The 18,104-nt window shown below is 42.0% G+C and overlaps 1 protein-coding gene across 4 annotated transcripts in view; it reads left to right on the forward strand.

Moving 5' to 3' along the window:
* The window catches only part of pacsin1b (protein kinase C and casein kinase substrate in neurons 1b), a 221,166-nt gene that overhangs the window by 93,775 nt on the left and 109,287 nt on the right, over window positions 1-18,104 (forward strand). The window contains exon 1 of one of the 4 annotated variants that reach the window (XM_055654466.1): window positions 9,154-11,617. The exons of the other annotated variants lie outside the window; for them this stretch is intronic. The gene's annotated coding sequence lies outside the window, so the exon portion shown is untranslated. Of the gene's footprint in view, window positions 1-9,153; window positions 11,618-18,104 lie in introns of those variants that run through there. 4 annotated transcript variants of the gene reach the window in all.

The following is an 18,104-nucleotide window of genomic DNA, read 5'->3' on the forward strand; positions in this document are numbered from 1 at the left end:
GGCCTCAATAGGCCCGACTATGGGTGAACTGGGGTTGGGGACTGGACTTTGTGCCTTCCCTCATAATGGGAACCATTATGGGGGGATGTTCTTTATGTTTAAAACTCTTATAAATGTTATGTCTGTATTCCTTCTTTATGTGCTGCAAAAATGGCAAGAGGCATTTCACTTCACTACACCTAGGTGTATGTGAATGTGACCAATAAAATACCTTTGATACCTTTGATAAAGGAGATATGCAAGGCTAGTTTTTTAAAGTAAAGAAAGCAATGTGGAGGTGTGGAAAAGAACACGCCAGGTGCCCATTGGCTTACAAATTCAAAGGAGAAAATGGAGTTGGATTGGACACACCCTCAGGAAACCTGCCACAAACATCACCCGGCAAGCCCTGACATAGAACCCCCAAGTAAAACGGAAAAGAGGTCATCTCAGTAACAGCTGGAGACAGGGGTGGAAATCCAGGGGGGTACAGGGATTGAGAGGCTTTGAGAGGTGGGGAACGATGCCCCCCATGTTTTGTAATCCGGACTTTATCAGCCGCTTTCTAAGGCTAAATTGGCCCATTTGCGGGGCCTTTCAGCGCCCAGCGCGGCTTAAAATCAAGCTGCTGCATCGAGGCGATTGAGGCTCCCGATGTTGAAGCCCCCCCGACCGAAGAAGGACCCCATGAACGAGCCGCTTCAAGGCCCCACGATTCAGGGCTGATGAAGCTGCTGTTGTTGTTGCCCCATGGCCGAAGCCTCGGGTGTGTGCGCATGTGCCTGTGTAGGCGCATGCGCACGTGCGGCTGCCAAGAAATTGTGTCCCCCCCCTTGTTTGGTCAGCGATTTCCGTGCCTGGCTGAAGAAGAGGTGTCCAGACAGAAATGTCTGAGAGTGGGATCAACTGGGGAGATCTCGAAAGAGCTGCCAACAACCGAGTGAGATGGAGGACATTTGTCAATGGTCTATGCTCCCGAGAGGAGCAAAGGGCTTAAGAAGAAGAAGTCGTTTTTTTTACATGAAAGGGGGTACCTGGTACAAGCGACCAGAAGTGCTGGTGGAAGTAGATACGATAGGCTTTTAGATAGGCACAAATAAGCCAAGAACGGTGGGATATATGGCGTACACACAGAAGGAAATGAGCTTAATTTGACAACGCGTTGAGCACAGACATCGTGGGGCATTGCTGTTCCTGCACTGTACTGTTCTTGGTTCCAAGAAAAATACCAACATGAACGCTCTACGCCGGGGTTGAGCCACCACCACTGGGCAAACATTTATATTTTGTTTCTCAGGAATGAACGTATACTTCATGGTGTTATGCACAGAGTGTATAAAAAACAATCTAATCTGTAGAACTTCACACCTTCAAAATGGATGCCATATGTTGGCTGTCTCTCCAGATGATGCACGTAAGAAGCTGTATTGTCATTTTACAACATCTGCAGTTCCTTGTATCACTGTCATTTTCTTGGCTTGTTCGGGAAAGAATGCTTTAGTAGGAATTGCAGCATTTCAGTGACGAACATCTAAAATTTCAACTACAACAACAAAGGATAAAAATAATGTGCAGTTATTTCCAAGTAGCCCAACTAAATATTTAATATTATTCCCTTTGATAGGAAGTTTGCAAATAATTAAGTCAAGTCAAGTTTATTTGTCACATACACATACGAGATGTGCCGTGAAATGAAAGTGGCAATGCTCGCGGACTTTTGTGCAAAGGACAAACAACAAAACAACCAAACAAATTATAAACACAATCATAACACACATATTATTTTACATAATAAATAATGGAAGGAAAAACGTTCTGTAGAGTGCCCAAGGGATATACTGTCCAGTGTAAGTCTATGTATCTCTTATTCATAGTTTTTCAAAGAGCTAATTTTTTGGGGTCCATTTTCTATCAAAGTGTATGGCAACTGCCTCTTGTGGAAAAAGAGTGAAGTATGGATGTGTAAGTTAAACACTTGTAATTTATTTCACGGTTTTGTTTGCAAAAAGGATGATTTGTCCTTTGTGAACAGTGTATAGCATTGATGAGGATTGTGTTATCTAATTCACTTTTTGTGATTCCAATATACTGCTATGCACTAGTTGCTGAGAACATTTGCGACTGGTTAATCAAATTTGCATTGGTGTTGGTATTTGCTTGTAGGGATATAATTATTGTTTTGATGTTCCCTCAAGTCACCATTTCACTGATGTATTAATTCCTGTTCAGTCAACTGAAAGGAGGTGAGCTTGAAATAGTACGCCGTCAGGAGACTCTTCATGGATCACTGGCATTTAAATATTTCTGCATTGATTTTTCCAGTGGATCAGTTTTGATTTTGGATGATATTCAAATTGTATTTCTTCACTGCAGATATCTAATGCACCATCTTTGCCACTAATGGAGAGCATGTACCAACATTTGGGCGTTCAGGTGGTGACGGTTCTTGCGGTACGTGGATTCAGCTCTGTTAAGATTTTTGATTGTTAATACAGAAGCATATTTTTAGGTAAACGCTACATTAATGGTCTCCATGCAACAGCTTTGGCTGGTTAATTGTGAGAAGTTAGAACTGTATGTTCCAAAGGGAAGTTAAATCAATATCGGGCAGCATGATAGTGCAGCGGTAGAGTTGCTGCCTTACAGCGCCAGAGACCCAGGTTTGAACCTGACAACGGGTACTGTCAGTACGGAGTTTGTACATCCTCCCCGTGATCACGTGGGTTTTCCCCAGGTGCATCGGTTTCCTCCCACACTCCAAAGACATAATTGGCTTTGGTAAAGAATGTAAATTGTTCCTAGTGTGTAGGATAGTGCTAGTGTATGAGGGTCACTGGTCGTTGTGGGCTGAAGGGCCTGTTTATGCGCTGTCTTTAAACTAAACTAAACCGATAAACTAAGATCATACTACTTGGACTGAAGAAGGTTGAGAAGAGAGGGTGAAGGTGTTTTATAGAAGAGACTGGGGGGTAAGAAGTAGGGGAGAGGTAGGTATGAGGGTTGGAAGGAGAGGGGCTTATTTACAGAGCGTTGGGCTCAAGCTAAGGGGTGATTGAAATGCATTGGATATCAGATTTTCCTCCCACGTAAGGTCAGCAATAATAGAAATGTGTATCTCACAAAAAATGAAATTAACAGATCTGGTTGTATTTAAATAGTGGGGAGGTTCTTCCTAATGTTGGTAAAACTATTTAGTAAATCAAAGATAGACACTAAAAGCTGGAGTAACTCAACAGGACAGGCAGCATCGCTGGAGAGAAGGAATGGGCAACGTTTCAGGTCGAGACCCTCCTTCTCGACCCGAAACGTCACCCATTCCTTCTCTCCAGAGTTGCTGCCCGTCCCGCTGAGTTCCTCCAGCTTTTAGTGTCTATCTTTGGTTTAAACCAGCACCTGCAGTTCCTTCCTACATATTTAATATTTCAGTTTGTCTATCTTTAGCAGACAAATTCATTGTAGTCGGTGATACTCAATTTATATTAAATTCTATCTGTCAATATAAGCTATTCAGATATATCCTTTCTGGTGGGGGTTGGTGTGATGGGAGAGGGGGAGAAAGGTTATCAATTTTGAGTTGTTTTTTCTGACAAAAATGACAGCCTTTCAAGTCGAAATGTAGCTATCATATAATTGTTTTAATTGAGCAGTATTTCTTTATTGAAAGAAATATTTCAGTCAAAGTAATTTTCTTATTAAGGATAATGATTTGATGTTCTAAACAACGTCAGTGAGGCCTGAACCGGTAGAGCCAATCTACTTAATGTTGGCATTATCATTTTCATAAAATTGATTTATGTGCTGCCTTTTTATTTCATTCCTTCTCCATACTTTCTGTCAGGAATTTAATCAATAAATCTTAATCATCTTTTCCCTGTTACCCTATTCTCCCTATTCTCTCCCCCCCCCCCCCCCCCCCCCCCCCCCCCCCCCCCCCCCCCACCTACTTCTTTAATGCGGCCTGGATTTTTCAGATGTTTACGCATCTTAAACTCCGTAGAATTGTAATGCCACAATTACTGTGCTTCTTGTGGATTTTCAACTGAGATAACTAAAATGACCAAAACGACAGCAATTTGAGACGTATTTCAAAGAACCTATCTATGATTAACAATATGCGTGTGTGATATTGATTCTATTTTGTGAGTAAGATAACTTAGAAGCTTTCAATTCAATGCAGTCAATTGAGAATGAAATATTCTCTGGGATGCTGTTTTAAATCCAATCCATGACCAGATGAACCACTGGAGTCACTTTAATTTGTTATTCTATATCTTGCACTTCCAGCAATGTGGCCCTTCAATGCTGAATTAGTGAGTATTAATTACATGCTAGGGTGAGACAAAGTTACCAGCTCAATCACATAAAGATTGTGTTATCAGTTTATTTTCTTTCTGCACTCTGCTAATGTCTTCAGGTACTCTGTAGACTAACATGCCTTGTAAAGCTGAACTATAACTTTTTGAGCTGCAACCCAGGACATTTGGCCTGAAGTAGGGTCTCGACCCGAAATGTCACCCATTCCTTCTGTCCAGAGATGCTGCCTGTCCCGCTGAGTTACTCCAACTTTTTGTGTCTATCTATCTCTGGAGGACTGGGAGAAATTTGGAACTCAACAGAAGAGGACAAAGGGGTTAATTAATAGGGGGGGGGGGGGGGGAGCATGAAATAAAGCTTGTGGGGAATATAAAAACTGACTAAGTTTCTTTAGGTGTGTAAAAAGGAACAGATTAGTGAAGACAAATGTGGGTCCCTTGCGGTCAGAGACAGGTACATTTATAATGAGAAACAAGGAAATGGCAGGACAGTTAAACAAGTACTTTGGTTCTGCCTTCACCAAGGACCAACCTCCTGGAAATATTAGGGTACCAGAGATCTAGTGGGAGGAAGGAACTAAAGGGAATCTACATTAGTTAGAAAATGGTGTACAGTAAACTGTTGGGACTGAAGGCAGATAAATCCCCGGGCCTGATGGTCTGCATCCCAGAGTAGTCGAGGAGGTGGCCCTAGAAATCGTGGATGCATTGGTGATCATTTTCCAATGTTCTCTCGACTCTGGATCACTTCCTGTGGACTGGAGGGTAGCCAATGTAACCCCACTTTTTAAGAAAGGAGGGAGAGAGAAAACGGGGAATTATAGACCAGTTAGCCTTACATTGGTAGTGGGGAAGATGCTTGAGTCAATTATTAAAGATGTTACAGCAGAGCATTTGAAAAGCAGTGACGGGATCGGTCAAAGTCAGCATGGATTTGTGAAGGGGAAATCATGCTTGACTAATCTTTTGGAATTTTTAGAGGATGTAACAAGTAGAATGGATAAGGGAGAGCCAGCGGATGTGGTGTAGCTGAACTTTCAAAAAGCCGTTGACAAGGTTCCACACAAGTGATTAGTGTGCATAATTAAAGCACATGGTATTGGGGGGTAGGGTATTGACATGGGTAGATAGAGAAGTGGTTGGTAGACAGGCAGCAGAGAGTAGGATTTAACTGGTACTTTTCAGAATGGCAGGCAGTGACTGGTGGGGTGCCGCAAGGCTCAATGCTGGGACCCCAGTTGTTTACAATATATATTAACGATTTAGACAAGTGAATTAAATGTAACATGTCTAAGTTTGCGGATGACACAAAGCTGGGTGGCAGTGTGAGCTGCGAGGAGGATGCTATGAGGCTGCAGGGTGACTTGGATAGATTGGGTGAGTGGGCAGAAGCATGGCAGATGCAGTATAATGTGGATAAATGTGAGGTTATCCACTTTGGTGGCAAGAACAGGAAGGCGGATTATTATCTGAATGGTGTCAGATCAGGAGAAGGGGAGGTGCAATGAGACCTGGGTGTACTTGTACATCAGTCACTGAAAGTAAGCATGCAGGTACAGCAGGCAGTGAAGAAAGCTAATGGCATGTTGGCCTTCATTGCGAGAGGATTTGAGTTTACGAGCAAGCAGGTCCTACTGCAGTTGTACAGGGCCCTGGTGAGACCACACCTGGACTATTATGTGCAATTTTGGTCTCCTAATTTGAGGAAGGAAATTATTGCTATTCAGGGAGTACAGCATAGGTTCACCAGATTAATTCCCTGGATGGCGGGTCTAACATATGTTGAACGAATGGGTCGACTGAGCTTGTATTCGCTAGAATTTAGAATGATGAGGGTATCTTATAGAAACATATAAATTCTTAGAGGTTTTGACAGGGTAGATGCAGGAAAAATGTTCCCGATGTTGGGAGATGATCAGCCATGATCATATTGAATGGTGGTGCTGGCTCGAAGGGCCAAATGGCCTACTTCTGAACCTTTTGCCTATGTTGCTATGGTTTAAACCAGCATCTGCAGTTCTTTCCTACACATTTGATCCCATTTGGTTGTCTGCAGAGTTTTTGAATGCTCAACATCTTTGCAAAGAGTCTTTTCACCTTTTACTTTAAATTTGTCTCATTATGGTGGCATAAATTGTTTATGGACCAGGGAATTTGGTGCAGTGAGAATTGTATGTTGAGGAATTAAACCTGTTCTGCTGGGTGTTTTCCTTTAGTTTGGATGCTCAAGCTGCAAAAGCGGACTACAGGATGGTATTTAATCACCCATGAAAATAGACGGGTGTTTTTTTAATTATAACTACATGCATAAATTACAGAGAAACCTTCCCAGAATTGGATCAATTCTGTCCTTCCACAGAATCCTCCAGCTCAGTGGTGAATCAGTACATCCGACTTGTATTTCAGACTCTATATTGTGATTTTATTTTTGGACAAAATGATGAATACAGATGAATATATGAATAAAGCAGCGATATATCTACAGTGGGCATACTAACAACTACTTGAAAGAAAATATGAAGTGAAAGCAATCTTTACTGCATGTTGCTGCTCTTTTAATCTTTGCCGCTATGTATTCTGCTACATCAATCTCAAGTATTCAATGTAAATCTATTCAAATGGCCCTTAAACATTGCTGGGGGTTGTTGAAATGGGACGACTGTCAAATTGATTCTAAAAGCCGGGGGGGTCACACATGCACATTAACAAAACAAATCCCTTTTAGTATTATTGGCTTGGGTCTAAGCAATTGAATAAAACTTCAGACCATTTGTCTCTGGTTTTACTGGGGACTTGATCAGTCTTCAACAGTTTCAAAGCTGGAGCCAGCATGCACGAGGATAACTATGTTATGCATTTAGCGCGTAGAATACAGGCTCTGTTGTACTGCGACTTTGGTTGGGTAAAATCTTTGATCCATATTGTTCACTTGGGAGCTAAGTACATTCAGTCTGACTTTGAGCTTAAAGTAGCAGCTCAAATACTTCTGCAAAGAAGACAGTTTTGTTACATACAAGTATCACTCAAAAGATGATAATCCAGATCACATAATACAATGTATTCAAAGTAGGATTATCTGCAACAGTTGCGGAGAAGGATAATTCACTGGATTCGCTCACATCCAGAGCGTACACTTCAGAGACGTTGAGCACAGCTTGCAGTGAAGAGTTCAGTGGAGAGTGGACCAGTTACAGAATTTGATGTACAGTTTGATAAGCCCAAGCAATCATGAATTCATTCAATGTAAATCATTCACCAGTTGCATAAGAATAGCAGCGGAGGTACCTCACTGAATAGGTTTGCACCACTTTACATGAACCTTAAGTATTGTTCCAGTCACTGTTCTTTGTTGGGTTTACTGCCTTCAATAAACAGAACCACAAAATGTGTTCTTCATTAAATCAGATTCAGTAGACAAGGAAGCAGCTGGTTGTGGCATAGCCCGTCTTATTCGAAACGGCAATTACCCTGAGCCCTGAAATCATGTTTTTCCTTCTACCTCCCTCATTTGGAACAAAGAGCACAGCAAAGACATGTCTTCATCAAACCTAAATGTGTTGTGACTTCTCGGCACATCAGTAATTCTTCACGTATGCGGTGTTCCTGGAATGAAATGAGAGACGTCCCACTTTGTCCCCATTTCACCTCCTTGCCCATCGTTCACAGTCTGAACCATTTGAAGCTGGGCGGAATGAAGCCGGGTGCAGTTATTTATCTCCATCCTCTCTGCAGAATTTTAGGAAAGTCGCCCATGAATTTCCTGATTATGTCCATCACAGGAAATTCTGAAAGACTGTGTACAACTTTAAAATCATCACCTTGAGCTATTGAAGAAGCCATTGGAATTGGTTCCCATTTGAATGTATTTCTGTTAGGATTTTTTACCTCAGTCTTTGTGTCCTGGACCATATTTATTTTAGTTTAGATTAGTTTAGTTTATTTTTGTCATCTGTACTGAGGTGCAGTGAAAAGCTTTTTGTTGTGTGTTGTCCAGTCAGCAAAAAGACTGCACATCAGCACATTCAAGCCGTCCACAGTGTACAGGATAATGAGAATAACATTTAGTGCAAGATAGTCTGATTAAAGTTAGTTCAAAGGTGATTCTGTGCTGTATGACTAAGGAAGGGTTTGGAGATTGATACTTCCATTCCATACCAAGGACCCACACCATCCTGGCAACACACTCATCTCCCCGCTACCTTCAGGTAGAAGGTACATGAGCCTGAGGACTGCAACGTCCAGGTTCAGGAATAGCCGCTTCCCCACAGCCATCAGGCTATTAAACTCAACTGAAACAAAACTCTGAACATTAATAGACCATTATCTGCTTATTTGCACCTTATCTGTTTATTTATTCATGTGTGTATATATTTATATAATGGTATATGGACACACTGATCTGTTCTGTATTCATGCCTACTATATTCTGTTGTGCTGAAGCAAAGCAAGAATTTCATTGTCCTATCTGGGACACATGACAATAAACTCTCTTGAATCTGGAATCTTGAATCTATTAGTGGAGTTGGAGATATAAGAACCAGATTAACCAGAATTGTTGCACGTAATCCCGCTCTGGGTAGGCCCGACTCACCCCCACACGCCTCCCAGGAGGCGGCGGCAGCAGACAGCTCCCAGGTGCCGGCCCAGTGAAGCCTGTCTGGGCCAATAGAGCCTCCCTGCAGCGGTGGAGCCTTGGCGGCAGTGGTGAAGCCTCGAGGGTCAACACGCATGCGATGAGGGCATGGGGGAACCACCTTGAGGTGTGGAGGGGGAAGAACAATGGAGGCCACAGTGTGGGGTGACCGCTAGGAGGAGGAGAAGGGGAACAAAGGAAGCGCTGGCGGGGGTACTTTGTAACTTTGTCAGTGCCCTATATTTGGCAACTATTTGCATACCTTGCAAACAGTCGCCAAAGAATTTCACTGTGACTTGTCACATGTGACGATAAAGTATTCCATTCCATTTGTCATTTTGCGTAATTCAGGCCTACTCTGCTTCTTGTTGATACTGGTGCTCTACTTATTTGTTTACTGCAACGTACAGAAGCATGTATTTAAACCGCACTTTGTAAAGGAAGTAACACATGACACTGAGAAACCTGTGTGTTTTATCATTTATCCGGAGGTGCTAAGGAAGGTACAAGTACGGTGAGAAGTCAGTGAATTAAATCACTGTAAAATGCAGCATTGCACTGATTGACAAAATGTACTGGAATATCCATGAGAAATGAAATTGCTCATTGGTAAACACATTGAATTTTCTCATTAACTAGCAAGAACCACAGATAGGGAATAGTTGTAATTTAAGATCAGAATTAGAACTTAATCAATGCATGCAGCATGAAACAGGCCATTCAGCCCATCATGTCCAAGTTGACTATTCAGCATCCATTTACACCGACCTCATTTTATTTTTCCCACACCGACCCCAGATTCTACCCCTCACCCAAAGGCAATTTACAGTAGCTACCGATCAGCATGCCCTCGTGATGTGGGAGGGAATGGGAGCATCAGGAGAAACCCATTCTGTCACAGGGAGAACAAGCAAACTCCACAGAGAACATAGGAGGTCTTGAAGATTGTTTTTACACATTAATCCATTGAGGTGTCATGTCATCAAAGATTCAGCTCTTATTCACAGAATGAATTCCAGTCAAAAGCTAAAGCTAAACCTGCCTCTCCATTCAGTTTGGTAAATGAGCAACATCAGCTACTTTGATTGGATCCATTCCAACAACAACAGGCCCAGCACACAACATGGAGAGAGTCCTTCACCTCTTCTGACTTGTGAAGAGAATATTATTTTGGTTTAGTTTAGTTTAGAGATACAGCGCAGAAACGGGCCCTTCGGCCCATCAAGCCTGCACCGACCAGCGATCCCCGCACATTAACACTATCCGGCACACACTAGGGACAATTTACATTTATACCAAGTTCATTAACCTACAAACCTGTATGTCTTTGGAGTGTGGGAGGAAATTGAAGATCTTGGAGAAAACCCACGGGAAGAATGTACAAACTCGGTACAGACAGTACCCGTAGTCGGGATCGAACCTGGGTGTTGGTACTGTAAGCACTGTAAAGCAGCTCTCTACCGCTGAACCACTGTGCTGCCCATATTCTGCCCACTTTCTTCCTGCTGTAGAACATGTTCAGCATGCTGCCAAATCATATTCTAATCTGAGCAGTAGTCCAAACGTGCAAATGGTCTTCCCGAGTTTTCTGGAGTAAATTTATGCTGCTCATAAAACTTCTTAAATCCCTGCTGGTGATTTAACCAGTATTGACAAATGGATATAATGCAAGAAACAGCGACGGCTGGTGTTAGTGATGTTCTGCTGTGAGTTAATCACAAACTTGTGCAGCCATCCACATACAGTAGTTCAATATACAGGGACAACAGGGACAGTTATCCCCTGATTGTCCACTGGCCACTTTTTCTGCATTGATTCCAGTGCCAGTTTGTTTGCACTAAATTTAATTTAGTTTAGTTTAGTTTGGAGATACAGCCTTCAGAGAAATATCGTAAGGAAATAAGGGGCCTTTTACAGCCTTGGGATGTGACAAAGTGCTCCGATCGCTGGCCCATGGACTACAACATCCTGAAGCCGCGGTCTGCGGAGCTTCTAGCCGTGGGCGCGGTGTGGACTTTCCATCGCGGAGCCTGGAAACCCTTGCCGGGGATTGCTGGAGAAGAGCTCCGACTGCCGGCCTGCGGCCTATAACATCGTGAAGCCCCGGTCACCGGTAGGAAGCGGCCGATTCTGGACCTCCAAGCTGCGGAGTGTCCGCCCGTCCCAGCGTCGGAGTTTCGAGCATCCTGACGAGAGGGCCTGCACATCGGGCCGTCCGTAGCAGCGACTGCGGAGGGTTCATGGCCCCGACCACGGATGAACAAAGGAGGAGGACTGACTGAAGGTTATTGCCTTCCCCCACAGTGAAGAATGTTGGATCCACTGTGGTGGATGTTCATGTTATATTCTATTGCGTATTGTGCTCTTTTGTTTGTATGGCTGTATGGTAGATCAAATTCCACTGTACCTTAACTGGTGCATGTGGCAATAAATATGAATTTCAACTTGAACTTGAACAAAGCAGGCCAGAAGAATATTTTTCAGTTGTCACTGCCATAATGTAGGAAACACAAAGTCAGTTCTCATTCGTCAATAACAAATTATGACGTTAGTGGTGATTGAGAGATAAATAGTGGTCAGGGTCCAGGAATAACTTGTGTGCTCGATGCAAATGAATTCATCAATGGTTATATTCTTTCCTAGAACATCACCGCACAACCCTACAAAACTCCAGATCACTAAACACCCAAAGGTTAGTGATAAAGTCTATGTCAGTTCCACTAAATGGGCCGGAGAGATACCTTATATAGTGGAACCTTTGAAAAATGTCTTGTTAGAAAAATGTTCAGGGTTCTGAAAGGCTTAGTGTACTCACCATTCGTTTTGCGTTGCTTGGCTTCTAGTTAATAGATAAATAATCTACTTCCTCGGTCTGCAGCTGCCCTGCCTCTTTGTCCAGCACACAGGCAATGCAGCTGAAGATTCACAAAGACGGACACTATTACTGCAATCTTTGCAAACTGCACAATGCCTCTAGTTTTGCCTCTAGTTTTGGACCATGCATCCCATTACATTGTCAACAAATGCGTTTGGGATTGTGAGCTGAGCAATTGCGACAACAGAAAGAAAGGAATATTTGGCTTGGCTTGAAATGAAATTGAACTACGATTTTCCTAAAAGCTTCATTCACCAGAGTTTGTTGGTAGAATATTATTTCCTTTTTTTCTTTTTGACTCTCGCTGCTCTGTTTGATCCAACTTTTAAAAAATTTCCCCATTGGTACTGTGCTTCAGTTTATGTCAGTTCCACTGAAAGAAGGAAGAGTTTTCTGTGCTGCGCAGAGTGTAGGAGGATGGTTGCTGCCATCAGCCCATTATGCAGCAAGTGTGGGGCTGGTGAAAAGACGGCAGTTTCGTAAGATCTTTAGAAACGTGAGTGTTTCAAATCAGGTAACAGCATCTGCAACTTGTTTTTCACAGTACATATCTTTAGTGTCAGAGTTTACTGTCAGAGTGAGGCCCAACGCAAATTAGAGGAACAACACCTCGTATTTCGCTTGGGCAGCTTACAACCCAGCGGTTTGAATATTGATTTCTCTAACTTCTTGCTTTCCCCTTCTCTCCGTCACTTCTCCTATCCTAGTGCCCCGCCTAGTTTCACTGTCCTCCTGATTAAATATTACTGTACATAAGCCTCGTTGTCGCCTTCCCCATAGCTAACAATTTACATTTCTACATTTCCTTGATCATCACCCCTTTTGATCTGTTGTTTTCACAACTTACCCTTCCATATCTCAGTCTCCCTCACCCCTGACTCTCAGCCTGAAGAAGGGTCTCGACCCAAAACATCACCCACTCCTCTCCAGAGATGTTGCCTGTCCCACTGAGTTACTCCAGCATTTTGTGCCTTTCTTTAGTTTTGTTTATTGTCACGTATACTGAGGTACAGTGAAGAGCTTCTTTGTTGCATGCTATCCAGTCAGCACAAAGAATGTACGTGATTACAATCAAGTTAATTGCTCTTCCGAGACTCCACAGATTCCTTGCAAAAATATTGAGTGATAGATATTTTAAAGACATGGCAGCAAATGTGTGGTCAGTTTCTGCAAAGGTAAACGGGAAGTTGAGGTATAACCCTTCGCTAGAATGCCTGAAATAATGACGTATCTTCCCCTTCCAGATGCTAATAAATATTTTATGATTCCTTTGCGTTATATATTTGCAGTGTATTTTATTTCCCCCCCATCAGGCGTTCTTTGATATTTCAACTTTTCCCTTTTCTTTTCTGTTTCTGGCCATCAAGTGGAATAAAAAAGAGTAATAGGTTGTTTCTCTTGCACTTGGGTTCACAGTGCGGCTGAATTCCGAGATCCCGTTCCAAAAATCACGGATGTACATTCTGTCGCCTGTTTACCCCCCATCCCTGTCCAAACCAGTCTCCGGGCTGAATACTTTCAATCAGAAAACACCAGCACTGATCATTATTTCCCATTGTTGATGCTCAGTTTGTGAATACAAATGAAACAACATTCTCAAATGCAGTGTGAAACTGCTTAGTCGTTTTATCAATATACGAATTAAACAGGAATATTATGGTTTTAGAAACACTGATACATTCATTATGTTACGAGGTCTCTTTAAATGGCAGGCAATTATTCTTATTCATATCAGGCACTATCTTTATTAATTCACAAATTCAATGTCTTGTTTCCTTTTGGCAGTTTCCACATTGTTGGACAAATTGTTGGATTATAACCTGGCAGTGGTTCTTGTCCATCCGCTCAGGCCAGTGGACACCACTGGCTCCGTTAGAACAAAATGAACATTGATGGAGGACTTAGCAGTGTGAAGTTTAAGGCTGGTACAGGGTACCTTGATATTCAGAGTAGTTTGAGAGTGAAACGCCTGGATGGAGTGGTTACGGAGAGGATGCTTCCACTAGTTGGAGAGTCTGGGATGAGAGGGCACAGCCTCAGAATAAATGGACGCACCTTCACAAAGGAGATGAGGAGGAATTTATTTTGTCAGAGGATGGTGTATCTGTGGAATTCATTGCCACAGAAGGCTGTGGAGGTCAAGTCATTGGGTATTTTTAAGGTGGAGATTGACAGATGCTTGATTAGTAAGGGTGGCAGGCATTATGGGGAGAAGACCGGAGAATGGGATTGAGAGGACAAGATTGATCCATGATAGAATCATAGGCATGATTTGAATGATGGAGTAGACTTGATGGGCCAAATAGCCTAAGTTTGCTCCTATGAACTTATGAACTGATGAATTTGGAAACCCAACTTGCAGTGATTTGAGGCAGAGCCTAATCAAGTCCCAGCTACTGAGCCTCAATGCATTTATTCATGAAGGGCCAGTCCAATTTAATTCAACTTGAACCCGAGGACTTGGAATCATTTTTATTCCCAACCCTGGTTCTGGTGGCAAGGTGAGTGTTCAGTCAGAGTTGCCCTGCACCTAAGGGGAAAATGCAGGTCTGATTTCTGGAGAGGAAGATAGATGAAGGAAGGATGATGGGGGAGGTAGGAGGAGAGTAAAGGTTATCCTGAATGGGCAAGGAAGGATGAAGGAGACTTATAGTGAAATGAAACACCATTAGATTTCAATTTAACAATAGCTCTTTAATCTAACTTCAGAAAGCAAAGTATCCATTATTGTTCTTCCCAGGCCACCTGGCTTAGAAAGAACAAGCCAGAAATTGGTCCATGTAATAATGTCTTGATTATGTCACCCAGAAAACCTGCAGGACAAGTTAACTGGAATGGGCTATATATTGATGTTATGACTAAAGGGCCTGTCCCACTTTCACAACCTGATTCACGACCTCTACCGAGTTTGCCCATGACTCATACTCGCAGCATGGTCGTCACGAGGTCATAGGAGGTCATAGGAGGTCGTAGGTAGGTCGTAGCAGGCCTAGATGCTAGTCGTAGGTACTCGTGGAATCAAGTAGGTCGGGGCGTTTTTCTAGCCCTGATGAAAAATGTCCACGAGTAAAAAAGGTCGTGAATTAGGTTGTGAAAGTGGTTCAGGCCCTTTAATAATAAGTGAAATTGATGTTTAAGGAATGAGTTGTAGCTACCTGGTGAAACAATAAACATATGTGCTTCCATTACCTTGGACACAATAATGAAAGATGAGAATTAATCTCAGAAAGGTAATTTATATAGAGTGTTTGAACCACTAATAAACATTAGTATCTACCAATGGCAATGTTCTCAAACTACATTAAAGACATCTGACAGAATATTACAGATATGATCAAACATTGTAGAGATGATAAAATGAGGAGTGTAACTAACCATAAGATCCAAACTGCTAACGTCACTTCAAAAAATATTTGTTTATGAAGCACTGGGATGTCTTCAAATTGTGAAACTTGCATTTGTTTGATTCATTTTCTAAGCTATTTGGAGGGAATTAGGCAACTAACTATGGAGAAATGTGAGGTGATGCATCTTGAGAAAAAAATAAGTGCAGTGCAATTAAAGATTATTTAATATAAAATTGAGGAGACAATAACAATGTTTTATGAAGAAATAGTACGGTAATTGGAACTAGAATGGCAAATTGACAATCATATGAAAAACAGTGTTGAGATTTATAATTTAGGAAACAGAACAAGTTGTTGTGTGGGTCCAGATGCATAAGGTGCCTGGAACCCAAGTATCTACTGTAAGTACGAGCGAAGTTGGGGTATTCTGCATGGTGAGGATGTGAGAAGAGATTCATTTGGATGGGGAGCTTCAGTGAGAGGTTTGTCTGCAGCTCTTTAGCTCAAAATTGAGAACAATTGTATGATGAGGAAAAAATATATATTGTTGTTTTATTATCTATGTTTGTGATTACCATAGGAACAAGGAACAAAGAACCAAGATGTTAAGTGATTTGGAGAAATGTATTTGCACAGACGTATATTGAATGTTGAATATTCTACCAGTAGAAAAATAGTGGAAGAAAAATCCATGGTGGTGTTTGAACAGGAAATAAATGAAATAATTTTAGAAATGATTGGTCAAAGGAGCTCCTTTTCCTAATATTTAAATGGAAAATAGTTTACACATTTCACTGCCATAATTTTAAAGTCATATTTGAATCCCAAAATAGATTGGGAGAAAGTCACTCACTAATGGGTATGCCTCATAATAGACCAGCAAAAGTGTTGGCCTTGCATTTTACTGTAGTTTGGTAATTTTAAATGCTACAGAGTTTTTTTTTTAAAGTAGATGCTATTGTAAAATAGGAATATGGCAGCCAATTGGACTCGGCAAGCTCCAACAAACAGCAATGTGATCATGGGTTAGGTTTATTATTGTCCCATGCACTGAGGGACAGTGAAAACTTTGTTTTGTATTCTATCTAAACAGATCAGATATCCCATAACTGGATGCAATCAGTTCAAATTGTCATATGAGGAAAGATTGAAAAGACTGGGCTTGTATTCACTGGAGTTTAGAAGGATGAGGGGATATCTTATAGAAACATATAAAATTATAAAATTACTGGACTAGCTAGATGCAGGAAAAATGTTCCCAATGTTAGGCGACTCCAGATCCAGGGGCCACGGTCTTAGAATAAAGTGGAAGCCATTTAAGACTGAGGTGAGAAAATACTTTTTCACCCAGAGAGTTGTGAATGTGTGGAATTCCCTGCCACAGAGGGCAGTGGAGGCCAAGTCACTGGGTGGATTTAAGAGCGAGTTAGATAGAGCTCTAGGGGCTAGTGGAATCAAGGAATATTGGGGAGAAGGCAGGCACGGATTATTGATTGAGGACGATCAGCCATGATCACAATGAATGGCGGTGCTGGCTTGAAGGGCCGAATGGCCTCATCCTGCACCTATTTTCTATGTTTCTATGTTTCTGAACTTAAGTACAATACTTTGAGCGAAGGGGCAGATACTGAGTGCATGATATAGTTCTATACTTCCAGATAGAAGGATATTTAAAAGAGTAGAGCGATTGTTTGGGAGGGTGGTCGGTCCTTCTCTGGGAAGAGCACACAAAGTGTCACCACACTCCAGCACCATCTTTGGTAGACGGTCAAACAGTGACCAGATAATCTCCTCTAGTAAGGAAAAGAGGCATAAATATCAATTAGGGAAATTCAGTGCTCTTTAAACAAGTGCTCAAGGTCAGCAACCAATTTATTTTTCCCCCCACAAAGATGGGCATACAAAGAAAATATTCTCAATGGTGTGTTGTGGATGGATGCTAAAGCTACAATTAGTGTTGAAGGCTGCTTATTTTGTCTTTAAAAGCTTTAAAAGCTTAAACCTCTCAACTTTTTTGCCATTAGACCTTTAGTGTAAATGTAATCACCACATTATTGATTTGCTTAAAGCATTCTGAACATTATCTTTGCAGAACCAATTCAGTTTTGTTGTTGTCATGTGCTTGTTCCCCATGGTGCTTTTATGTATATTTAACTAATTATTTGGAGATTATGGCTGAGGGTAACCGGTCTTTCCAAATATAGACAGAGGATTAGTTGGTGTGTCAGCCTGCCCTGACCCGCGATCATACTAGTACTATCTTTTTTTAGATACACTGCGGAAACAGGCCCTTCAGTCCAGCGAGTCTGCACCGACCAGTGATCCCCACAAATTAACACTATCCTACACAATAGGGACAGTCTACAAACCTGTACGTCTCTGGAGTGTGGGGGGAAACTGGAGCATCTGGCGAAAACCCTTGTGGTCTCAGGTAGAACGTACAAACTCCGTACAGACAGCATCCGTAGTCAGGATCACATCTGGGTCTCTGGCGCTGTAAGGCTGCAACTCTACTGCTGCTCCACCGTGCCACCCTAAATTCTATACTTTCAAAATTCTCTAACAGATGTATCATTGATTCCTTTTATACCAATGAAATGCAGCATGTCTCCTGAAGTTGGCTGTGAAACATAGGGCATGAAGACATCAGCCTTCTTGAAGAGCTGATACATGGTCCACACCCACTTTAAGCAGAGCAGATGCATTGGGAATGGTATAGAGAAAATGTGAATATTCTAAAACTACCCACTCAACTGCCCCATCAGAAACCTCCCACCCCATCCATGGAAGAGTCTGTGGTTCCCACATTTGAGTGTCATCTCATATCTTGCAAATATAGAATGGAAGCAAGTCGTATTTGTACCCAATGCATTTCTCAAGAGGAAAACACAATACAGAGCTGAGCTCTAGAGGGATCTTCTTTTCATTTAAAGTTCTGCATTTTGCTTGTGGATTAG

This window comes from Leucoraja erinacea, chromosome 24, assembly GCF_028641065.1.
Source record: "Leucoraja erinacea ecotype New England chromosome 24, Leri_hhj_1, whole genome shotgun sequence".
NCBI lineage: Eukaryota > Metazoa > Chordata > Chondrichthyes > Rajiformes > Rajidae > Leucoraja > Leucoraja erinaceus.